This window comes from Rhinopithecus bieti, unplaced genomic scaffold (genome assembly GCF_001698545.2).
Source record: "Rhinopithecus bieti isolate Rb0 unplaced genomic scaffold, ASM169854v2 scaffold_18688, whole genome shotgun sequence".
Taxonomy (NCBI): Eukaryota; Metazoa; Chordata; class Mammalia; order Primates; family Cercopithecidae; genus Rhinopithecus; species Rhinopithecus bieti.
In genome coordinates, this window is record NW_016809492.1 from 2,080,744 (window position 1) to 2,108,145 (window position 27,402).

A 27,402-nucleotide genomic window follows, 5' to 3' on the forward strand; every position below is an offset into this window, starting at 1 on the left:
TTGCACTTTGCTTTATTGCACTTTGCAGATTTTGTGTGTCTTTACAAATTGAAGGTTTCTGGCAACCCTGCATTGAGCCAAGTCCATCAGCAACATTTTTTTCCAATAGCATGTGTTCACTGTGTCGCGTTTTGGTAATTCTCACAATATTTCTAACTCTTTCATTATTATTGTATCTGTTATGGTGATCTCTGATTGGTGATATCGATGTTACTGATGTAATTGTTTTGGGGCTCCATGAACCATGCCCATATAGAACAGCAAAGTTAATCAATAACTGTTGTGTATGTTCTGACTGCTCCACTGACCAGCTGTTCCATCTCTCCCCAACTCCTTGGGCCTCCCTATTCCCTGAGACACAACAATATTGAAATGAAGTCAAAATGGTCTCTAAGTATTCAAGTGAAAGGGAGAGTTTGCATGTTTCTCTCTTTAAATCAAAAGCTAGAAATGTTAAGCTGAGTGAGGAAGGCACAACAAAAGCCAAGGTAAGCTGAAAGCTAGGACTCTTGAACCACAACTGGCCAAGTTGTGGATGCAAAGGAAACATTTTTAAAAATATTAAAAGTGTTACTCAAATGAGCACATGAATAATAAAGTTAAACAGCATTATTGCTGATATAGAAAGAGTTTGATTGGTATAGCTGGAAGACTAAATGAGCCACAGCATTTAATTAAGCTAAAGGCTAATGCAGAGAAAGGGCCTTACTCTCTTCAATTCTATGAAGGCTGAGAGAAGTGAGAAAGCTGCAGAAGAAAAGTTTGAAGCTAGCAGAGGTTGGTTCATGAGGTTTAGGAAATAAGTCATCCTCATAACATAAAAGTGCAAGGTAAAGTCCTGATGTAGAAGCTACAGCAAGTTACCTAAAAGATCTATCTATGATAATTGATGCAGGTGGCTTCACTAAACAGTGGCTTTTTGGTGTAGACAAAACAGCCTTTTATGGGAAGAAGATGCCATCCAAGACTTTCATCACTAGAGAGGAAAAGTTAACACTGGCTCCAAAGGACAAGCTGACTCTTGTTAGAGGCTAATGCAGCTGGTGATTTTAAGTGGAAGGCAATGCTCATTTACCATTCTTAAAATCCTAGAGTCCTTCAGAATTTGCTAAGTCTACTTTCCCTGTGTTCTATAAATGGAACGGTAAAGCTTGGTTGACAGCACATCTGTTTGCAGCATGATTTACTGAATATTTTAAACCCACTGTTGAGATCTACTGCTCAGAAAAAAAAGATTCCTTTCAAAATATTACCACTCATTGACAATGTACCTGGCCCCTTAAGAACACTAATGGAGATGTACAAGGAGATTAATGTTATTTTCCTGCCTGAACATAACATTTATTCTGCAGCCCATAGATAAATAAGTAATTTCAACTTTCAAGTCTTATTGTTTAAGAAACACATTTTGTAAGCCTATAGCTGCTACAGTGATCCCTCTGATGGATTTGGGCAAAGTGAATAAAAACCGTCTGGAAAGGATTCACTATTCTAGATGCCAATTAGAGTATCTCTGATTCATGGGTCAAAGTATCAACTTTAACAGAAATTTGGAAGTTGATTTCAACCCTCATGAATGACTTGGTGGGGTTCCAGTGGAGGAATTAACTGCAAATGTGGTGAAAGTAACAAGAGAATTAGAGTTAGAACTGGAGGCTAAAGATTGACCAAATTGCCACAATCTCTTGATCAATGGATGAGGAGCTCGCTAAGCAAAGAAAGTAGTTTCTTTAGTTAGAACTTAGCCCTGGTGATGATGCTGTCAACATTGTTGAAATGACAACAAAGGATTTAGAACATTACATCAACTTAGTTGATAAAAGCAGCAGCAGGGTTTGAGAGAATTGACTCCAGTTTTGAAAGACGTTCTATTGCTATCAAACAGCATCTCATGCTACACAAAAGTCTTTTGTGAAAGGAATAGTCAATTGATGCAGCAAACTTCATTGCTGTCTTATTTTAAGAAATTACCACAGCCACCCCAACCTTCAACAACCATCATGCTGATCAGTCAGCAGCCATTGACATGGTGGCCAGACCCTCTACCCACAAAAGGATTAGGACTTGCTTAAGGCTGAGATGATTGTTAACAGGTTTTAGCAACAAAGTATTTTAAATTAAGGTAAGCACATTTTTAGATATAATGGTAGTGCATACTTAATACTGTTTAGCATAATGTAAATATAGCTTTTATATTGACTGGAACACAAAAAATTTATGTGACTCACTTTATTGCCATATTCTCTTTATTGCAGTGGTCTGGAACCAAACTTGCAATATTTCTAAAGTATGACTGTATTATTATCTATTTTCCAAACTTATTTCTCTCTGCCTTTATGTGTTGCTGTGTCTCAAAGGTGAAGGCTTTTATAGGTCAAAATGTCATTCATATGCAGTATAAACTATCTAAAAATGCAATATTTTTCTTCTGTCCTTGGGAAAAGCAAACCTCTCTTTTTTTAACCCTTCTCTTTATTAAACATATAAAAAAGACTACTTATAACTAACTGATCAAATGAGTTACTAAATTTAGTGCTAGAGATTTTTGAGAACTGGAATCCATATTGTGGTTTGGCACACAAAGAGGTACTGAGCATTTCCTCAATTTCATGCACTGAAGTTATATTTATTGCACACCTTCGGTGTCAGGTGCTGTTAGGCTTCAGTATGCAGTGATGAACCAAACATACCTGGTCCATGTTTATGATGCTTAAAGCCTTAAACAAACACAAAAGTTACACATATAATTATAAATGGTTTTAAGTGCCATGAAATAAAAGACAAGGATCCATGGAGAGAATGACATGCAGGACAAAATTTTAGATTGGGGGATTGGTCAAAGCAGGTGTCTGTGGGGAAGAGGCACTTAAACTTTGGCCATTGGTATGCTAGGAGCTAGCCAAGCAAAGAGTGGGTACAAAGTGCACTGTAAGAAGGTTGGTAAGAATGGATCTAATTTAAGGAACCAGGAGAAGAGTGTGGACACAATCACTGAAATAAGGGGAGCATGAGGAAAGATGGCATTAGAATGGGTACCAGAACAGGAACCGGAGGGCCTTGTCAAGTTACAGATTCTATACGTTATTATAAAGGGTGCAGTGGGGACCTTAGGAATGTTTTAAGCCGGAGAGTAATCTCATTAGATTCAGGATTGTTAGATGACATTCTAGCTGCTGCGTAAATTAGGTATTGGGGCTGGGGTGGGAAGGATGAGGGGGGCACAGAGGTTGAGAAAGAAAGCAGGAAGACTAGCTGGAGGGTGGTGAGAGATCAGGTGACTTGGCTTCGGTGATGGTGGTGGAAAGAAACAGGCAGAGCTGAAAGTACTTGGTGATTGATAGATCGTAGGAGAGACTGATGAGGAAGGGATGGAGAATGACTTTCAGGTTTTGTGCTTGAACAGCTGGGAGGGGCAGGTCATCATAAGGGTGGTCTTAAGTTGGTTGTGGATTTCAACTGCTGTTATTTTTGGTATTAATATATTTAGAGAATTTTGGTTAGAATTTTGTTCTGTTTCTATCCAATTGCTTAGTTGTTACCATCTAAATTGGTCAGAAGATTGTCTCTAATTCTTTGCTGTCATCAAGATCTTTTCACAGTGGAATATGAAACTGTGGGTTATGTACACCATCTTTTGCTCTGTCTTTGGTCGTAATCACAAATCTTTTTTTTTTTTTTCTTGTAGAGACGAGGCCTTGCTACGTGGCCCAGTCTGGTCTCAAACTCCTGACCACAAGTGCACAAAACTTTAATCACCATGCTTTAGAAGAATCTCCCACTCCAAAGAAATTGGTTTCCTCACTGTTTACTGAACATTTTCCCCTCTTTTTCTTCACATTTGCTCTTGTCTGAAATGCCCTTCTCCTTCCTGCCTACCTATTAGAAGTCTGACCATCCTTTAAGATTCAGCTCATGTCTACTGCTTATGAGAAGGTTGTACTGACCACCAGCTCACTGGGCTTCTGACATATCATAGTTGCTTTGCAATCTTAGTTTTCTTTGTATGAGTGTAAGATTACCCCCAAAAGATTCCAATTTCCTTGAAGACCCCAAGATGGGGTCTTTATTGGCCCCACAGAAGCTTTCAGGAGATCTATCACATAGTCAAAGCTCAAATAATGTTTCTTGGTCAGTGGTTAAAGTCATGTCAAGTCAGGTAGGAGGGGAGGCTACTGGAGGAGTTATTCTGGGTCGGACAGGACCGAAAACAGGCCTCATCACACTAGAAGTTGAAGGCATTCAACTACCTGGCTACATATAAATAATATTACGTTTCTAACGTATTCTACACATAAGACAAAATAACTGGGTTTATTGCCTCTGTTCTTGCCTATCTACCAACGATTGGAGACTGAACTGAAAGAGAAAGCAACTTTTAGAGCTTTGTGATATTTCTATACTATTTGTTACTATACTTTCTAGAGCCATGCTGTCCATTTTTGTTTTTCATTCTCTGAAACACATTTATCAAGACAGCTCCTGGGCACGAGTCCAAAAAACAGTTTCAAGAATTCAGGGAATTAAATAGCACCAACCAAATTTTCAGTTGCAACAATAGTTATTAAGTAGAGCTTATTTAATTCCAGGCTATCATCTGGATCAAGGAAAATTAACTCTTGCCTTTTTGAAGTCTCACTATTTGTGGAGCTGGGACACCAAAGTCATGTCTGTTTAAATTTTTGATAGCCTAATCCTCCACCCAAGGTGTGCCAAATTATGACACATGCATCTTTAAGCCACATCTAAAGTAACCTTCCTTTGAGAATTTGGGGAATTTTCAAAATACTCTAGAGGCCACTTACAGTATCATAAAACCAGTACATATAATATTTTGGTTTAGGAGATTGAAGTAAAATATGAAAGATAAAGTCAATGGAAACACAATCTAATTTTTACATTGCATTTAATTGTCCTCTTTCCAGAAAGCAATTCATTGAGAATCCCCTAAATTGGATTACTCTCCTTTTTTGTCTGGGGGTGGGGTCTCAATATCTAGCACAGTGGTTCTTAACTCCAGCCTAGATCAGAATTACTTGCAGAACTGGTTCCCAGGCAGCAGAGTGATCGTAATGTGCAGCCAGGGTTCAAGACCAAGGCAGCTAACCTAAATAAGGCAGTTGTAATGAGTATGCTTCTATCTAAACCCAGTGAAACAGGAATCCTTTTGGCAGCCTTCAGTATAACAGCTGCAGCCTAGAAACAACACAAATATCTACACACTGTGGTATAGATAACTAAATTGTGGAATACTCATACAAAAGAATAGGATACAGAAACCAAAATTGCTAAGTTACTATTGTATCAAACAGCATGGATACAACCCCAGTAATGTTGAGTGAAAGAAGACAGACATAAAAGAACACATACTGTTTCATTCCAATTTTATTAACTTCAAACACAGACAAATCTAATCTATGGTGTTAGAAGTCAGGGTATTGGTTAAGTTTGGGGAGGGAGATGGAGGTAGTAATTGAGAGTGATCACAAGGGAAAGATTCCATGGTGCTGGTAATAGTCTATTTTTTAAGCTTTGTGGAAGTTAGAGACCAAAGGTTATACAAAATAAAATATGTTTTCATTTTATCATTTCAGTATGTTCTAAAATCTGTATGCTGAAATGATTAAAGAGGTTGAAATATTTTGGAGGAAGGTGTTTGGTTAAAAAATAGTAAGAAGATTTTACAGTGACATTTATCATTGTGGGTCTTGATTTTCTACTAGTTCTTGGTCTTTAATATAATATGATCTTTGAGACAGACCTACTTAAGACAATATTTTTCAAGTTAATTCCAGCAAATGGGGTCTAAGATAAATCTACTCATTTAATTCTGCTCCAAAGGAAATAGCCTATGATATAAAGCCATTTATATAATTTTCAATAACTATAATGTCTTATGAATTCATATTGCAATATAGACCTGAACAGCATTAACACTGGGCTATTTTAAACCCTCTTAATACCTTGAGGGTACCTAATAAATTTGTGAATTGAAATGTTATTGAAGATGATAATATCCTGGACTAAATTATTTAATTCATTTATGAGTGTTATTATTTTATGATTATAACAGTAATAGGTTTCTTGCAAAAAAAAGTTGAAAAATAATTAAAAAATTAAAAATGCTTATAATTCAACCACTTAGAGGTATGCACTTTTATAACACTGTGGTATAATTCTCTGGGAAAAAGAAAGGATGTGTATATGCATGCATTTAAACAAAATTAGCTACACAGCTTTGAGTCCCACTTTTTCCATTTAGTAATATAGTATAAGCATTTTCCCGAGTCATAAATGTTCTTCAGAGGTATGAATCTTAGATGTTAATTTATTTAAACTCTATTGTTGGACTTTTAGGTTATTTCCATTTTCTTGCTTCCATTAGATGCTAAGAATGGAATGAGCATTGTTTGGTGGAGAAAACAGGCTGAAGACAGGCAGGGAATGTGCGGGGACGAATCTTGCATGGCCAAGCTTTGCGATGGCTTATACCTTGTTGTCAGCATTTGCACTCTTCTCTGGCTCCTCTTCGTCTTCTTTTTTTCTCACATATATACCCATACCTCTTCCTCTTCCCCCTCTCCTTTTCCCCCTCCTCCTCCTCCCTCCTCTTCCTCTCTCTCCTTCAACTCCATTCCAGCCACACTGACTTCCTTGCTATCAATACACCAGGTCCTTTTCTGCCCTCAGGAATTTTTGGCTCCTTCTGCCTGAATTACTTTTCTCTCCTGTCACAAGTGCCTCCTTCATGCCTTTACTTCCTTGAGGGGCTAAATAATTGTCCCCAGGTCAGACAAGAGGGGAATCCAGGTCTTCTGACTTTGTTTCTTTAATTAGAAGATAGCCCAGAGCTGGGATAGCCTGGTGAGAGTAGGGAGTGGGCCTGTGGGCTGGTCCTCTGTCCAGCTCTTATTTGTCATCTCATGGTTGTTGATTCATCCCTGTATTTAAGACATTCTTCCAGTATCTCCGTCTAGAAGAGATAATACACAGAACTGTACATGTAATATTCAGTGTCAGGCACTGTGCACAGCTTTTCATGCATCATCTCAGTAAACCCTCATGCTGACCTCTCACATGGGAGTTCTTATTCCAGTTTCCAGGTAAGGAAACTGAGACCTTAGGGAAGTGAAGTGACTTCCTCAAGGTCACATAGCTGTGGCAGATAGTGACTATCACCATAGACTCCTGTTCTAAGTCCTCTGTACCACAATTAGATCTCTCATAATGAGTGATGCTTAGATAACCATTTGGGAAAAGTAGTAACAAGATATACTTAAGATTTCTAGTTCTCAACCAGGCCCCTTTCTCTGGGCGATTTTGAGATTGTTATCTAACAATTTTGGTGTTTCTCTCTCTGAAAAATAGAGATGACAAATTTATGCACCTTGTCTTTGATAGGTTGCTGGGAGGACCAGATCACTGACAGATTAAAGTTACCAAGTTCAAGTGACAAGCTTGAATCCTTCTGCAGTCACACATTTAGCCCAGCAGAGGCGAGAGGTAGGACTTCAGATGGGTTTGATACTCTCCATCAACTCCTTTCCCCACATCTGGCCATTTGTTCTCATTTCATTCCTAATTCTTTCTCTTTTTTCTTTTTAAACCATATTTCCCATATGTCCTCTCATTCCTTGTAATTTCTCCTCATGTCTAGCAATTGTCATTTCCCATATGTCCACATAAAATCTACAATCTAAGAAGAAAAAAATCAGAAAACAAAACCAGAGAAGTAAGACTCAACATTAAAATGTAATTTAGAGTTAACACTTCCTCTCAAAATATAGCAATAGGGACCGGATTTATATTCCTGCTGGAAATAACTAAGAAAGTAGACAAAGTATATGAAACAATTGTTCTCAAGACATAAGACATCAGTGAAGGACAATGATCTCTGACAGATGGGAAATAAATGAAGAGATCCATAAAACTGCCCTAACTTACTGACTGAACAAAGTTTTCAGGCCATGTTACAGAGAGGAGGCAATGAGGCCGAGTTGAGGAGTTTCCCTAAATTGTGGGGATGGAGTCAGTAGTCCATGGAGGCTGCTATATTTAATATCTAATGTGTATTAGGAAACTAGCTGAGACCAAGGGAAGAAACACCAAAAAGGATTAGAGAGAATAATACCCAGGATCACACGGGGCCAGGAATAATCCCTGTTCTCAATAGCTGGTGTGGAAGACCTCATAATTCACATGCCATTTGGTAGAATGCTAAGGAGAATTTTGCCACAGCAGTGAAGAAAAATTATCCCTTCACTAACTACTGCTCTGGTCTTGCCTAAAAAGCCTTAAAAACAATCCTGAGAGGTTAAAACTATTTCCAAGGAATTTAACTGTATCCCTAAACAAAGTTCAAGAATATTTATGAGAATACAAAAATATCCAGCACCGTCTAAGGTAAAACTCACAATGTTTGCCATCCAATCAGAAATTACCAGGCATGCAAACAAACAGGAAAATACAACATATAATAAGGGGGGAAATCAGACAATCAAAACTGACCCAGAAGTTATACAGATAATAGAATTAGTAAAATTAGTAGAGAACATTAAAATGATTATTTTAACCATATTCCATATGTTCAAGAAGTTAGAGTGCAGATTGAGCATGTTAAGTAAAGACATGCAAGTTAAGAAATCCAAAATAAACTTCTAGAGATGAAAACTATAATGACGAAAATGAAAAATCTAGTCTGAGATTACTAGGTAGGATCAATGAGAGATGAGACATTTCAGAATAAAAGATTAGAGAACTTGAAGACGTAGCAATGGAAACCTTCTAAAATAAAACATATAGAGAAAAGAATACTTGAAGTGTAATTGGATCCCCAAGGGATGAGACAGGCAGAAAAAAAATAGTTAAATAAATAATGGACAAGAATGTTTAAAGTTGATGAAAATTATAAATGTATAGATTTAATAAGCCCAGTGAACTGCAAACACAGGAAAACATGAGGAAAACTATGCTAAGTCACTTCATAATCATATTGCTTAAATTTAAAAATAAAAAGGAAATCTTAAAAGAATCTGGGGAAAATATATAAATAAAAGCAGATTTCTCAACAGAACTGATCCAATCAAGAATACAATGGAGAAACATCTTTCAAGTATATTAAAAAAATTTTTTTGCAACCCTGGATTAGGCAGATTTCCTAGTTACAACACCAAAAGCATGATTCATTACAAAAAAAATTGGACCTTCTCAAACTAAGAACTTTTACTTTTTGAAAGACTTTTTAAAGTATTAGATGATAACACACAGGCTGGGAGAAAATATTTGCAAATGACATGTGTGACAAGGGGTTTGTATCTAGAATATAACTCTCAAAACTCATTATTGTGAAGATAATCCAATTAAAAATGGCAAAAGATTTGAACAAACACATTACCAAAGAAGATATATGAATGGCAAATAAGTGCATAAAAAGCTGCTCAACAAGGCCTTGGGGGAATGCAAATAAAAACTACAATGAGATAACAATACACATCTATTAGAATGTTTAAAAGACTGACCTACTAAATGATGTGGTAACTGGAACTCTCATGCACTGTTAATGGGATTGTAAAAACGCAACTACTATGGAAAACAGATTTTGTTTTAAAAAAATTTTTTTGCATGCACCCAGTATGTGACCCAATCTACTCCCAGGTATGGTCACTAAAAAGATCAAAGCAGGCTGGGTGTGGTGGCTCATGCCTGTAATCCTAGCACCTTGGGAGGCGGAGGCAGGCGGATTGTCTGACTTCAGTAGTTCCAGACCACCCTGGGCAACACGGTAAAAGCCGTCTCTACCAAAATACAAAAAATTAGCCAGGCATGGCAGTGTGCACCTGTAGTCTCAGCTACTCAGGAGGCTAAGGCAGGAGAATTGCTTGAACCTGGGAGGCGGAGGTTGCAGTGAGCCAAGATGACACCACTGCACTCTAGCCTGGGTGACAGAGTGAGACTCCATCTCTGAAAAAAAAAAAAAAAAAAAGATCAAAGCATTTGTCCATACAAATAATTTTACAGGAATGTCTATAGAAGCTTAATTTATACTAGGCAAAATGTGGGAACCATCCCAATGTGCATTCATATGTTAATAAATAAGCAAAACAGTGATGAATTATGGATACATACAACAAGGTGGCTAACATTCAAAATAATTATTCTGATGAAAGAAGCCAGATTCCCCAAAAGGGAGAATGGTATTCTAGAAAATGTGAGATAACCTAAAGTGACAGGAAACAGACCAGTGATTATCTAGGGCTGGGATTTGGGAGGTGTAGGATGGAGGCATAACAAAGCACATTTTTAGAGGTGAAAGATATGTCCTTTACCTTGATATGGTGATGTTGACATGGGTATATGCACATGTCAGAACTTATCAAATTGTGTACTTTAAATATGTACAGCATCTTAGTCCATTTTATGCTGCTACAACAGAATTCCACAAACTGGGTGACTTATAATAAACAGAAAGCTATTTGGCTCATTGTTCTGGAGGCTGGGAAGTCCAAGAGCATCCAAAAATGCCAAAGACGTCCAAAGGCATTGAGTGAGCATTTCTGTGCTGCATCATCCCACTGAGAAAGGCAGAAGGGCAAAGAGCACACAAGAGAGCAAGAGGGGACCAAACTCACTTTTATAAAAAGCTCACTCCCCAGGTAACAAATCTACTCCTGGGTTAACAACGTTAATCCATTCATGAGGGCAGATTGCTTATGACCAATCGCCTCTTATTAGGCCCCAGCTCCCAACACTGTTGCAGTGGAGATTAAGTTTCCCACACATGAGCTTTGGGGGACACATTCAAACCATAGCAAGCAGTTTATTGCATGTCAGTTATACCTCAATGAAGCTGTGTGTGTGTTTTTTAAAGTACGTGATTGGATATCCTGCCCGTCAACGTCCAGAACTACTGTGGCATTGCTCAGTTTTCAAAACTGATCCTCAGGCATCCACTGATTTTCTGAATCCCCAGTATTAATCCCATAAATTATACCTTTTCTTAAAAAATACATGCAATTGGGAGAAAAGGAAACACTCTGGCAGTTATGATACGTAGCAATTAGAGAAATATGTCATAGATCTTGGAACTGTGGGATAGAGGCATAGTGTGTGTTTGCTTTAGGCAACTCTGGGCTGGCTGAGTCCCAAGTGCCCTTTACCTTGTCCATTCATTATTTGTTTCCCAGTTATCCTCTGCCTCTTCCTGCTTATAATGAGCAAAACTTGGTCTGTTTTGATCACTTCTGCATTTATAATAGAACAATAAACAGCACATAGGAGGTGCTCATCAAATCTTCCTTAAACAAATGATTGAGATTTATTGCTCCTATATAGAGTGTATATCCAGATATTTGATAATGCTATTGGTAAAAGTTCCCCAAGCCATCATAATTTCACTGATTTCAAGACTCTCTCATTTTTAAACCATTTGTAGATTTTGTTAAAACAGCCACAAGCTACCTAGCCCTAAAACTTTACTTTCTGTATCAGGCAATGCCCCTATTTGTCCTTCATTCACACTCTTATGTAACCAAATGAGGAAGACTCTTATAATACGTTTCTTGTTTAGGAAAGCCAAATTCTTAATTTTTTCACAGTCAGACAATAAAATCTGACCTGTGAAACTCTGCAGTGACATGGCAACAGAGATAGAGGATTGACTCAGGTTAACCTCTCTGGGCTGATCCATGTAAGCTGCTTGGACCATGAGTACAGTTAAATGAAAATGGATTCACGAATATGCCTACTGCTTGCTCAAATAATAAAAATTAAACACTTAAACAATAAGTCATTTTCCCAGAGAGTAGTTTTGTAAGAGAGATTGAGTGGCAGAAAACTGATGAATTCTTCACTAGAGCCTTTCCTTCTGGAGAGACACAGCTCACCATCTTAGGGGTGTGAAACAGAAATATGAAACCTGGGCACTTGTTGAAAGGGAGGGTTGTCTTAGTAACAACATTCTCTAAATTGTGCCTTAAGCATTGACATGGTAATCAAAGCCAGTCATTTAGTACTTATTATAAGTGGCTCAGAAGCTGACAATTTTTACATGCTTCAGCAACAATTTATGATATTTAATCATGTTCACTTTGTTCATGTTTACTTTGAATATGAACACTGCCTTGGTAGTCATTTATTCCCCCTGAAAAATGGGTCCCATGTATTCCAGTGGACTTTCAAATTTAGCCTTCCTGAGGTGGGGAGTGGGCAAAAGGGCATTCCTTGATATCCATCTTTTATTTTATTGAATACTCAGGGACCTATCCTGTAAAAAGATTCAGACTTTTCTCAGTCTGTGTTCAGTTTGAATTGAAGGCCCACTGTCTGCAGTCGATTCAACTTAGCAAATTTGTTGTTATCTTCCGGGCATTGTGAGACATATAACTGAATAAAAATAGCTTCCCTAAAGTCATTTGTAATGGGTACAGTAGATTGACCCTCAAAATCAGTCTGCCTTCATTTATTGGAAGGTCATGAAACCATTTAGTGGGTCAAGATCAGAGTGATTTAAAATAAAATAGAAACCATTTCCCAATGTGTACCTATATAAAAACATCAATTCGTGCAGCTTAAATATATATTAATAGAATTCCTCTTTATCAATTATATTTCAATAGGTTGAAATTTTCAAAATGAAATAGAACCATAAAGAAAGTATCAGAACACATTGCACTTAGTAAAGGTAAGTAATGTCTTATAAAAATTTTATTTCATGTACTCATATATGTGTGTTTCTACTGGGTGTGATAAAATATGCATTTCCTATAGTGGCATGGGGTCAAAATATTTGAAAGAAACTGTTACCACGTGCCTTTCTGAGTTGCCTGACTCCCTTGTACCTGGAGTTCTGGACAGGACTTAAGTTCAGCCAATCTAATGTACAGTACTTGCATGAGATTTGGAAAGTGTTATGGTTAATTTTATGTGCCCAGATATTTGGTAGATCATTATTCTGAGGCTGGGAGCAGTGGCTCACCCCAGTAATCCCAGCACTTTGGGAGGACAAGGTGGGTGGATTGCTTGAGCTTAGGAGTTCAAGACCAGCCTGGGCAACATGGCAAAACCCTGTCTCTACCAAAAACACAAAAATTTAGCTGGGTGTGGTGGCATGCACCTGTGGTCTCAGCTACCCAGGAGGCTGAGGTGGGAGGATTACCTGGACCAGGGAGGCAGAGGTTGCAGTAAGTCAAAAATCTCACCACTGCACTCCAGCCTGGGTGACAGTGAGATCCCATCTCAACAAGCAAACAAACAAGCAAACAGCAACGAAAAAAACTCCATCATTCTGAGTACTCCTGTGAGGGTGTTTTTGGATGAGATTAACATTTTTATCAGTAGACAATAAAGCAGACTGCGCTCCCTAATGTGGATGGGCTCATGCAATCAGCTGAAGCCTGAGTAGAACAAAATGGCTGATCCTTTCATGAGTAACAGGAAATTCCTACTGCATGACTTCTTTCAAACTAGGACCTCAATTTTTTTCTGTCTTTGGACTCAAACTGAAACATTGGCTCTGACTAATGAAAGGTGTATCTATTGGTTATATTGCTGTTTCTGGCAAGCATATGTGGTAGGCAGAATTCTGAAAATAGCCCCCAAGTTTCCATACCCTAATCCCAGAACATATGATTATGAAGAGACACTACTGCTGTGATCATATTGTTATCTAGCATAGTTGATTTAAAATAGAGAGATGATCTGGGCAGATCTAATCTCATCACACGAACCCATTTTAAAGCAAGGAATTTTCTCTGACTGAAGGCAGTAAAGGAAGTCAGAGAGATTAGTGTTGGGGGCCTGGGGAATCCCATACGAGGGATCTTGCTGCCAGCTGTAGTGCTGTGAGATGATCTGTGGAAAAGCCCATGCAAGGGAGTGGCCTGTAGAAAGACCATAGTCCTACAATAGCAAGGAACTGAATTCTGCCAAACTTGAATGAGCTTGGAAGTAGATTCTTCCACAGAGCCTACAGATAAGAACCCAGCCTGCTGCACCTTGACTCTTTGCTTAGGGCAGAGAACCCAGCCAAGCCCACCTGGACTTTTGACCTTAGAAGTGAGATAGTACATGGGTATTGTTTTAAGTCATTAAAGTTTGTGGTAATTTATTACACTGCAATGGAAAACAAGGCACATGGTCACAGAGGTGTGTTTTTCTGCAGCAGCATTAGCAGAGATTCTAGGGGCCAGTCACTGGTATCAAGAGGCAGGTGTAGGGCACCTGTCTGCGCTCATGCAGAGCTAGCAGTTATAGTGGCTCTGAGGCCGACAGCTCCAGTGGCCACCATCTTGTTTGTAGCCCTCCCGTTGTGGAAGAGATCCAGGTTACACTGGCAGGACAATTTTGAGTGGGGTTGTTCTGGGATTCCAGTGGGGACAATTCTGAATGGGATTGTTCTGGGATTCCAGGGGGCACAGCCTAGAGCCCATTTATTCAGTCCTTTGAAAGATGTTATCAGCATCTAATTCCTCATATTAAATCACTTGCTGCTTAAATATAAAGTGATTTATGTTATATACCGCTGAACCTTGGCTATTACATCTCTAATTCTTTCCTACTTGTTTTATACAATGACTTCTGTCAGCTTATTTAAATCTCTGGAGCATTCAGCACCTCTTACTTCCTGAAAATCCTTTCTCTTTTCATTTTGACAACACCTCACTTTCCTAGTTTCTCTTACACATTTTCCTGTATTCATTTTCATTTCATTTTCCCAGTTCCTTTTCATTTAAAACACAGGTATTGAGCATCTACTGGGTCGAAGATTCTAGGTGAGTAAAGTGCAGGAGCCCCATCCAAGAACTGATCATGGATCTTGTCCTCCTGAGACTTGCCAGAATGTAAACTAGTAACTATAGTGATGTGATAAAATCTGTACTAGAGGTGGGTAAGGTATACTCTGGAAGCCCAAAGAAGAAAAGGTATTACTCTTTCTGGGGCAGTTAGGGAGGGATTCACAAAAAGGTAGAACTTAAGGCTAGTCTAGATGCAGGGGTAGACATGTTTCAGATTGAAAGGACATTCCAGGCAAAAGGAACAAAGAGGACAAAGAAATGGAAGTTTGGATATGTGGCATATTAAAGGAATAGCAAAGAAGCTGGATTTCTATGGCTGGATTTCTGAGTACAGATGGAAGATTGGCAGAGAAATGAAGTGAAGATTGGTATAGAAGGTGACATGTGGGCTGGATCCTAGAAATAGAATTTATTGGAGATAGTTATCTTACTAAACCTCTTTACTTTTGCTCATTATCCATTCTATTCAGATAAAGTATGAACGCATTAGTTTGACTAAAAATGTCTAGCATTGCTTTCATCCCAATCTCCTCTCCCCTACCATTCATTCACTCATTTGCTCATTCATTCATTTAGGCAGAGAGGTGGTGGAGGACAGATCATGTGAGATGCAAAGGTCATTGAAAGATTTGGGCTTTTAGTCCAGGTGAGATGCTAAGACAGTTGAGTGGTCTGATCTAATTTATATTCAAAAAGAATTACTCTAGTTACTGTCTGGAGAGTAGAATGGGGTGAGAGGTATGAGCTTAATCAAAGAGGGCTAAAGAGGGCATTGTAATAATCTAGAAATGTCTTTGGCTTGAATAAGGTTGGAAGTGGTGGAGATGATGAGAAGGGTTATGATTCTGCCTATGTTTTGAACGTAGAGATATAGGATTTGCTGGTGGACTGAATGTGGGATCTGAGGGGAAAAAAAAAGAGGAATCAAGGATGATGTCTGGGCACGGTGGCTCACACTTATAATCCCAGCAGTTTAGGAGGCTGAAGTGGGCAGATCAGTTGAGCTCAGGAGTTTGAGACCAGCCTGAGCAACATGGTGAAACCCTGTTTCTACCACAAAAAAAATTAACTGGGTGTCGTGGCATGCGCCTATACTCCCAGAAACTACTAGGAAGGCTGAGGTGGGAGGATTGCTTGAGCCTGGGAGGTAGAGGTTGCAGTGAACCAAGTTCACACCACTGCCCTCCAGCCTGGGTGACAGTGTGATAACCTGTCTCAAAAAAAAAAAAAAAAAAAAAGGAGGACACTAAGTTTTTTGGGCTGAGTCACAGAATGGGGATAGTTTCCATTTACTGTTAGACATCATAGGAAGGTGGGTTTTAGGGAAAATATTAGGAGTCGGTGTTTTAACTTGGTGATTTTGAGATGCCTATCATACACATCTAAGCTCCATTTTGGGTATACAGTTGGATATAGGAGTCTGGAGTTCAGAGGGGAGGTTTAGGTGGGAATCATTCAGTGTTTTAGGTGGTACTTAAAGCTGTGAGATTGAATGAAATCATCTATAGAGTGAGAGCAGTAGATGAGGAAGAAAAGTATAAGAACTGAGTCCTAGGAAAGATGCAGAGAAACCAGCCAAGAAAACTGGAGTGGGTGGAGAAACTCAAGGAGGAGGAGGAGGAGAAAGAGAACTATCAGGAGGGAATCAATTCCTGAAGTCAAGTGACGAACAAGTTTCAAGGAGAGAGAGACCAAATGGGTCAAACACTGATGGCAGGTCAAGTAGGATGAAGTCAAAGGAATGGTGACTGGGTTTCACAATGTAGAGATCATCAACATGTGACAGAAGCAGTGTCAGCAGTGTTGAGGAAAAGCTTAATTGGAGTGAATTCAACAGAGAATTGGAGACAGGCACTATAGACAGTGGGCGAGACAATTCTTTCAAGGAATTTTGCTAGAAAGTGAAGGAAAATGAGACAGTGGCAGGGGGTGGGAATGATAATGAGTTCAAGAAGGGCTTTTTTTAAGATTTGAGAAATAATAGCATTTTTATATGCTTAGGGAAATAATGATATGGGAGAGTGGAGAGATTGCTTGCAGCAATGGCCTTGAGAAGGCGAGAATGCCTCAAGTCTAGTGTTCCAAGAGTTAGTTCAGAGAGGGATTCACAGTGCATCCGTATTAACCTTGGTGAGAGCAGAATACATGGGAATAGATGAGGTGGGATGGTAGATGTGCCGGTGGGTGATTTTGCAAGTTCTCTTCTCGCTGATACAATTTTCTCCATGAAATAGTAAGCAAAGTTATCAGATGCAGACTGATGAAGGGGTTGGGAGTATTTGGAGGCTTGCAGAGAAAGAAGTTGTAATATAGTAGTCTAGGGCTGTGTGTGAGCGAGTGAGTGGCTTAGTGACCTCACTTAAGGTCAGTGGCCTTGAAGTAAGGGAAATGTTCTGTTCCAGTTGTATTTGGGTGTTGATACAGATGAAAGGGGAGTTAAATTGAACTTCTTACGGTTCCCCACTCCTTTTCCTTTGCACAGGCTGATCCACCTGCCTAGAATGCCCTCTTAACCTTGTTAATTCAACTTCTGACTCAACTGCCACTTACTTAAGCCTATCAGGCAGACTTAATTATTCCCTTCTTGGAACAATGGAGGTACCGTGTGCATCCCTCTATTGTAATAGTTGCCACATTATAATATTTTGCTTTTCTGTCTCCCCAGTTAGTCTAGCCACTCCTTGGGGGTGTTAATTTATTAACCTCAATTCCTAGCATGGTGTTTGGCCTGTGACTGCCATCCATTAATTGCCTATTGAATTTCATTGAATTGAATTATATGCAGAGAATCAGCAGAAAGAGTTGGCAGGCAGGAGAAGTAGGATCCAGAGAAACAGACAGGGTGACATTTAGAAGTAGGCTTGGCTGCTCTGCAAGGAATGGAGCTCCCGTCCCTGTGGGTGAGTAGTATAAATGCTTATTCAACTGTAATGGTGGAGTGAAATGGGCTCTTAACCTGAAGTCAGGCCTGTGTAAATTGGGTCAATAATACTTCCTTGGAGTTTTCTTTGAGGATAAAAAGAATTCATAGACCTGGAAGAATTTTGTACAGTTAATGAAAATGTACTATACAATGTAAGATAGTATTTTTGTAACACTGTATGGTAAAATAACAGAAATGTGTTGGATTTATATATTTTATTAGAGCACAGGCTATATAACACAGAAAGAGGAAGATGGGTTAAAGAGAAAAAGAAAGATTATAGCTGTAACCTTCTTGTTGAGCTTTCTAGTCTTAAGTCTCTACAGAAGATGTTATCACAGTCTCTTTCAGTTACAGCATGTTCCGGTGCCTGTCATTGTCTGAGCCAAGAGCTCTGTCTGACCTACTTTGTTAAGCCAGGTGGTATCATAGACAGACAAAAGTGCCAACAGATTCTGCAGGAAGTGGAGGATGAGGAACCTGCTGATCTGACAGTCACCATATGACTGGCTGATGTTGTAATGCACAGGTTTGGGAAAGTAGTATTGCTTTCTGGGTACTCAGAAAAGGCCAACCTTCCACAAGATTCCAATACTCAAAGGAACTTTTTAATGCATTGGCAATATTAACAATTCCAAAGCAATAGAGTGTTGGATGCTTGATGCTGAAAGAAAGTAGTATTGCTTTAACACAGGTTCTGACTTTTACTGGTTCATGTCTACTTGTCTTAGTTCTCTCTTAAGTTTTAAGTTTCTTAAGGACAGGGACCATATTTTATATGTGATATCCTGTATCCACACACCTACTACAGTATTTTAGGGGTACTCAATTACCATATGTTGTTGATGGGGTTGTTTTAGCAGATGTCAGGCAGCTTTCATGGTAGCCAGGTACAGTCAGAGCATAAAGAGGAAGACAAGAACAGAGATTTTCATTTTATTTTTTTAAGACACAGCCTCGCTCTGTTGCCCAGGCTGGAGTGCAGTGGTGCAAACATGGCTCACTGCAGCCTCAAGTTATCCTCCTGGATTCAAGTTATCCTCCTGCCTCAGCCTCCCATGTAGCTGGGACCACAGGCATGCACGGCCACACTCAACTAATTTTTTGTAGACATGGGTATCTCACTTTGTTGCCCAGTCTGGTCTTGAACTTCTGGGCTTAAGTGATCCTCCTGCCTCAGCCTCCCAAAGTGCTAGGATTACAGACATGAACCACCATGCCCAGCCAGAGTGCAGGTGTTTTTAATGGTATAACACACAAATTACTTCAACTGAAACCCTGGGAATATAGGCTTTCTTGCATGAATGACTGTCGGTTTAGGACACTTATTCTACTCTTTCTTCCCAACAATTCAAAATTATCTGTATTTCTGTTTATCTTTCACTCTTAAAACAATTTACCTTTGAAATAACTGCTCATGAGGGATTTAAACTCATAAAAGAAGCAGCTCTAGAAAACACATGACTATGTGCTTTGAGGTACACCAATAAGGCTTCCTTATTTATTGACTTTGTAGGGTAGATTGGATTATGCCATCATTTATCTGGGAGGATCTTTCAAATGCAAATATATTTCTTGAGCATAGTAGCATGTTAGTTCATTATCATTGCTATGGCGTGAATATTTGGCTTGGTTGTTTGGCCCTGCCAAGTCTCACATTGAAATTTGATCCCCAGTGTTGAAGATGGGGCCTGGTGGGAGGTGTTTGGATCATGGAGGTAGATCCCTCAAGAATGGCTAGGTGCAGGAGTGAGTTTGTTCCCGTTCTTAGTTCCCGTAAGAACTGGTTGTTGTAAAGAGCCTGGCACCTTTCTACCCTCTCTCTCTTGCTTCTGCTCTCTTGCCATGCGATCTCTGCACACAGTACTGCCGTCACCTTTTTTTTACCTTCCGCCATGAGTGGAAGCCATCTGAGGCCCTTGCCAGGTGCAGATATTGGCACCATGCTTCTTGTAAGCCTGCAGATCCATGAGCCAAATGAGCCTCTTTTCTTTATAAATTACCCAGTCTCAGGTATTCCTTTATAGCAAGAAAAATGGACCAAGGCAATTATCTAGTGGGAAATCTAGTTTATTCACAGCAGATTTAATTATTAGGTTTTCATTAAGGAAATAAAAAACAGGACAGATTTGTTGTAATGAGAAAAGGCATCATAGCATTCTGAGAGTGGAGTAATACCCACAGAAACACAAAAAATAAGAGCACAAGGCTAGGGACTCAAATCAAGAGTCATCCTGGAAAGCCAAATCAAGGCATCAGAAGAAAGAGCAAAGATAAAGACTGCCTGGTTGGAGAGGGTGCTCCAGTATGAAGAAAACTTCAGAGTTAGGGAGAGGCCAGCTGGTATTCTACAGACTCCCCATCACCACCCCAGACCATTATCTTCCAACTCTCATGCAAAATGCCTTTCCATTTTCCCTTGAGATTCCTGCCTCCATCTGCCTCACTGCGTCTACTCAATCCCTAGGTACACTCATTGTTCACTGGACTCTCTGGAACCCCATTCCTACTCTTCCTATTACTCCGTTCCTGCCTTTGTTGTGGGTAACTTCAGAATCCTAATACAATAGGTTCAATATGCAGCTTTAAAGTTCTCTAACTTTTCTGATTCCTACAACCTTAACTTCCAGGTCCCTTTAGCAACCTACTTCCATGGCTGCACTACAATCTGGGCTCAGACATCACCCCAAAAAAGAGGTCCAACTCAGGAATCTCAAAGTAAACACCCTAGTCTCTCAAAGGAGCCACCCCGACCACTACCTTACCCCACAATTTCTCTTCTTCAGCATGAAGTAGACTAATAGTCTTTCACTTCCTCCCTCTCATTTCTCTCAGTCTTGTCTCTTGTGGCTCCACCTCTCTTCCTAATCCAATCTGTACCCATATGTCACCCTGTGTCAGAGCTTCTTTGTCCTCTGCTGAATCTGCCTTGTGGACCTTGACGAGTTTCATCATCAACCCCCTCCTCATTCACACTCAGCCTGCTGAACTGCTAGAGGGAATCATACAGTCACTGGGGTCACTGCCATTATAATTTTATTATTGCCAATGTCAACTAGACCTTTTGGGCTCCTCCCCTTTTCTCTCCCCACAGCAGCAATTCCAAATGCCCATCACTCTGTTCAACCCACCTTTCTCTTGGGGAATGACTCTTACTTCCTAGATAAGACTTAGACTGCAGACACCTTCCAACTCTCACTTAGCCCCTAACAACTACAACTTTCGACACCCTCCAATGCTCCCACCCAAGGCTAAGAAAAAGAAGTGTTTCTTCTCCCACTCAAAACGTATTCATTCATTCAACAATCACTGAGTGCCTATCACATCCTAATAAACACTGTGCTATATGCTGGGGAAACTAGAGAGGAAGATGTAGATCCTACCCATAAGGAGCTTAACATCATGAAGGGGAAACTGATCTGTAAAGGAAAAATAATTTGATGTGCATTAAGGTGTAATGATAGAAATAAACACAGAACATTACGAGATTGTGGGAAGGAAAAGCCACCTAACAGCCTTCATTGGAAGAAGATAAAGTGTTATGAGGGACTTTCTGGATGGAAGGTTGCTTGAACTAATTCTTAAAGAGGGAGTAGGCATTAATTAGGCAAAATTGTGGTAAGAAGGAGATGGGAGAGTTGAGAATTGAAGAGCAGAGAAAAGAGAGATTGAGTGTAGGGAGAGATTATAAGTGAAAACATAAAGTTGGAAGTCACAAGTAACCTCAAGCTCCGCACATTCTTCCCAGGCTTTTTCGTCCTTTATTCTTTATCCAAGTGTATGGCATCCCTACCAATTTGGTCACTAGAAATACAGATTTCTTCAATTCCTCCTGTTTCCTCACCTCTGTCCTTCAACTAATAACTAGCTTCTGCTGATACTACCGCATCAATATTTCTTGTGTGCCTGTCCTTTCTCCACCTTTACTCAGGATTAGTGCCACGGTCTCCTAATTGGCCTCACCTCCATACTCTTAGTGACCTTTCTAACGTGCACAACTGATTACATCACTGCCAGCCAAATACTGGCTGTTCCAGGATGATAGAAACGACTTTTGTCAGACAGCCACTGCCCCTACCTCTGCAGCCTTACTATTCCCTGGCTATTTGTCATGCCTCAAGAACTATCAGCAATTTGCCCAGTGTGCCTTGTTATTTCATGCCTATGTGTCTTCCCCTCAGAAGGCACAAGAACATTTTGATGCAGCATCTTAATATGGTCACATTTTAATGCAGTGTAAAGTAGTAATCCAACATTTAGCTAGTCTTTATTTTTATTTCCTGAATAATGACTGTAATAGACAATCTTAACCCATTCTTCTACCCTTCCCTTTTGATTCTCTCCAAGATGATGATGACACCAATGACCTTCAACTGGTTGGCTCCCCGTTTTAATCTCCCATCAGTAGTCTTAAATTATCTGAAGTATCCTGCTTTAAGTTACGTGGTTTCTGCTGCTTCAAATGCCCTTCTATTTTGCTTGTCTTCAGAGGGCACCCCATTCTCCTTTTATTACCATTGCCACCACATTCCTCTCTCACCTCTCAAGAAATCCTTCCAGTTCTTCGTTTTAGTCCCTGATTACAATCGACCACACCCTCTCTATGCCATATCTTGAACTTCTATATTCACTCCTATTGACACCTCTTACACTTTTATGTCCCTCCATAGGAAATAATCTCTCTGAGGACAGGGATCATTTTCCTGATTTCCAGCACTTCCTACAGCTTTGGAACAGAACATGTACTCCATTAATTGACACCAATGCATAGGGAGAGCACAGTAAGGAACACAGTAGATCCAGGGGATGAGGTACTGCCCTTCATTAGAAGGGAGGGCCCTTGGTGTGCCCCTGCTTGGGAGGAGGGGGCATGGGAGGGCAGACAGTGGTGGGGAGAGAAAATTGGAATCCTATTTATAGTAATTGGAATCTCAAAGGAATGCTACTATCTTATTCATATGCTTCCCCATTATATGTATCCTAAGGAAAACAATATTTTTTTCTCTAAATAGTTTTTTAAGGTAATATATACATAGTAAAAATTCATATAGTATAAAAGGATATTCAATGAAAGTAAAGCTCTGTCCTACCCTATTCTCCATTATTCTTTCCCAGAGGTGACCACTAGTCTCAGTTTCTCGTCTTTTCCTTAAAACATTTACGTATAGAAATGCATATTACATATACATTTATAACACACCATGCGAATCTATCTAAATCCAAATCTAACTGTATGTCTATATTTATATTTTAAAGTACAGTTGGTAGCATCCTATCATCAAGAGCTCTCTATTTTAGCTCATAAAGACATTATTATTATTTTAGTGCAATAGGAACACATAACTTGAGGTCTACCTTCTTAACAAATTTTTAAGTGTACATGATAGCACGACATTATTTGTTAAACTGCTACATTATATTCCTACTATAACTGCATGATATTTAATCAGTTCCCTATTGATAAATATTTAATTTGTTTTGGCTATTACTATTTCAAGCACTGCTGTAATGAAAGTCCTTGCACGTATGTGTATGAATCAGGGTACAGCAGAAGCAGATGGCACCTCCCAAGCTTACCTGAAGAGTTTAGTCATGTAGGTACTATTTACACAGGTGCTGGCAGGATGAATGGAACCAGCAATAAATGGCTAAACAGTCAGGAACTCCCAACAATGATAAGCCTTCACCACCCTAGGCATGAAGGGACAAGGGGAGGGAGCAGTGTTACTAGAAGCCAGTGAGACCATGGCTGTGGGAGAGAAGCCAACCAAACAGAGCTACAGCCACATGGTGAGAAATGCAGCCAGTACCCAAACTGCAGCCATCAGAGTAGGAGCGAGAGGAATAAATACCCTGACTGCCGTCTCCTCTTGCTCTCTGGTTTTCTGTTGGTTCTTCCCAGCTGCCGAATAGAAGTGGAAGTCAGAGGTCAGGGAAGCCCAGGTAATGCAGTCCATGAAGGTCAGTCTGCAGGGTACAGGGTAGGTAGGAAGAGGAAGGATAAATGGGGAATAATCAGTGTAATATGTTGTTATACAAATGTGCCATTAATCTGGTAGAAATTTTCCTAGAAGTTGAATTGTGGTGTCAGCAGGAAGGACAGAGCTGGCCACATGTCCCTCAATCTCCCCTCCCCTCTTCTTCCGTGGTAATACAATGCAAAGCTGTGCAAATGGCTGCCCAGAATTAAGACTACATTTCCCAGCCTCCTTTGCAGTCAGAGCAGTGGAAGGGGAAGTGTCCTGTGACAGCTTCTGAAAAACTTCTCTGAGAGACAGATGACAAGTGCCTTCTGTCCTCTATTCTTTATTCCTTCTTGTAATTCATATGCTGCCTAGGGCCACACCCTTTTAATGGCGAGTGGGGAGCTGGAAGGAGCCAGGCTCCTGGGGACTTCATGGGGTAAGAGCTGCCCTGCCAGTTCTAAGCTAGATACCTCCAGATTTTATTTATTTGGGAGAGAAATTAACTTTTACCTCATTTAAGCAACAGTTCTTTTCTTTTCTATGTCAAGTACCTAAATCTAATCCTAATGAATATAATGGATATACAATTTTTGAATTTTATGGATGTTGTCAAACTTGGTTTATTTATTTTAATTTAAAATATCTAGTTGACAAATAAAAGTATTTATATACAAGGTGTATGACATGCTGATGTGATACACATATATGTACACTGGATATTGATTACTATGATTACTACAGTCAAATTAATTAACACATCCATTACAACCCATAGTTAGCATGTGTGCATGTGTGTGTGGTGGTGTGGAGTTTTAAGCTGAATTTTCCAGACTTTCTGGGTTTGAATCTCAGCTTCTCCATTTACTAGATTTGTGATCTTGAACAAGTTTCTTAATCATTTTGTGCCTCAGTGTTCTCATAGTGATAATGATAGAAACTACCTCATTTGGTTGTTATGAGGAGTAAATGAGTTAGAATATCTGAAACACATAGAATGTCTATCTGACATAGCTGATACTCAAAAAAAGTAAGCTATTACTATTATTATTACTAGAATAATTTTTAATTGTCCTCCAAAGAAGATGTACCAATTAGTCTATTCACTGTCCGGAAGTGTCTCTTTCTCTGCTTTCATCAATACTGTGCATTAGCAAAGGTTTTTGTCCAGTAATCGAATAGTGGTGTTTCATTTTATTTTAAATTACCATCTAAAATTTTGAGGTTGAACATCTTTTTATATTTTTTATGCCATTTATATTTCTTTTCTGGTGAATTTTCTGTTTGTGTCCTCTGTTCATGAGTTTTTTTAAAAAGACCTCTTGAATGTATAATGAAAATTAGCCTTTTGCATGCTATGGGTGGGGCAAATATTTTCCCATGTTTTGTCTTTTGACTTTATTTTTTCCATACATAAATTTTAACATAGTAAAATGATCCTTCTTTTCATTATAACATCTGAGTTTAATGAGAAAGGTCTTTCTCACCCTGGATTATAAAATAATTCCCCCATGTTTTTCTCTAGAAGTTTATAGATTGGTTTATATCAAAATATTTTTCCATTTGGAATTTGGCGTAGGCAGTGAAGAACGAGTTGAAGTAATTCTTCAGAAAGCTTGGTTGGAGGATTGACAAAAATGAGCTGTCTGACACATAAATCCTGCAGAAGTTGTAGCTTACTGATCTGCACAATAGGTACATTTTAAACAAGTATGCCAGTACACCCTGGCCATCAGGAATGCAGATGTTTGGCAAGCTTCCCTCTTCAGCTTTCTCTTCTTTGTGGAAAACACATGGGTTGTTTGCGATGATATTTTGTATTTCTAGAGTAAGGTCTTGCCAGGTCTAGCATTAATTACTTAACCAGTTTGCAAAACTGCCTTTCACACATCATATCACCTGGTTCTCCCTTCCAGGTAGTACACAATTTCTTCTTCTGCCAGCAGGGCCAACTTGCTATTCATTCACAGGATAAATAATAATGCCACAACATTTCACACCTGTGCTAACAATGACCCGTCTGTGGACCTGACTGTCAGGGACTGCCCATGCTTCACAGCCAAGGAGGGATGGAGCCCAGCAAAGTGCACCAGGACCTGCCACTGGCCTTCATCTTTGTCTTTTTTCCAGGTAGTTTATGAGAACACAAGCTCTAGAGTAAAACCGTGTGACTTTGTACTTCCACTCTGCCACTTTTGAACTATCGGGCCAAGCGCCAAGTTCACTTCACCTTTTTGTGCTTTGGTTTCTCGTCTGTAAAGTGGGGATTATAACATTGTGTGGGAATTAAATAAATAAATATATGTAAAGTGCTTAAAAATTGCTTGGCAACAAGTGCTTAGTAAATATTAAAAGGGCTTTTCCCCAATCCAGAATATAAAATAATTCCTTTATTTTTTTCCTGGGACTTTATAGATTCATTTATAAAAAGTGCATAATATTTATAACAAATGTAATTATAATAGATGTATAATATAATAATTAAAACATTGGTAAGAAAAAGTATTATAACTTTATGAATAGAATCACTCTCATTTGAAGAATGCATTTGCTTCTAAATGTCACCTTTGTCATAACTGAATTTGCATATGTGTTTGGGTCTAGTTCTGGATTCTCTATCATTTCATTCATCTAGCATAATCACATATGCTTTATAATATGTTTCATTATCTAGTAGGGCTTGCCTAATTCATTATGCTTCCTTTGTAGAAATTTTTTTTTCTGGCTAAGCTTGAATTTTGGTATTTATACAAAAGTCTTAGAACCAGCTGCTCTTATTTTTTGAAAATCAATTAATATTTTATTGGGGTTGCAACAAATTTACATATTCATTTAGAAAGAATTGACAGTCTTACCATATTAGCTTTTCCTATTTAAATTAAAAATGCTCTTCATTTGTATTCAAGCTGCTTTTGTTTTAAAATGTCTCTCGGAAAGTTTTCTGAAAGTCTCCTTTGTGTAGTTACTGCACATTTCTTGTTTATTCCTGTTGTCCTCCCTCTCTCCTCCCTTCCCATCCTTTCCTTTTCTTCCTTCCCTTCTTCCCTTTTTCCTCCTCCTCTTCTTCCTCTTCCTTTTCCTCTTCTTCTGTTATGGTAAATGGCACCAATTCTTTTATTATGTTTTCTAACTACTCCTTGTTTGTGTAGGGAAGAACTATTAATTGTGGCTTTGTGAGTGTGTCTCCTACAACTGGATCAGAAAAATGGATGAAAATTGTATAACCTCACCTCCCTCGTTGCAATTATGTATAATCACCAAATGTTGGGAGGAGATAAACTGAGTCAAGAAAATAGTTGTTTTAGAAGAGCGACCCCAGAAGAGAGAGGCTAGAGAACAAATGGGGAGGGAATAATTGTGACTGAGAAAACGACTGACTTTGAATGAGATGATTGGAGTAACACTCCACAAGCGTGTTGATGAGTAACAGTGCAGATCAAAAATGGTTGCATGTGCCCGAAAGTGTACATAGGCAATTCTATGGTGTTTGATGCTTTCTATTACTTTAAATGATTCAGTTAAAACTAGATAAATGAAGCATTCTACTCGACAAGATAGATATATAAATCAGACATTATTTTTAAAATTAATAGCATTAAGAGATAAATACAAGGGCTGGTTTGTTGGGGGAAAAAATCCAAAACAAAATTAATAAAATCAAAACTAGGGTTTAAAAAAAAAAAAACAGAAAGTTAAATAAAACTAAAACTGAAGAAGTAAAAGGTGA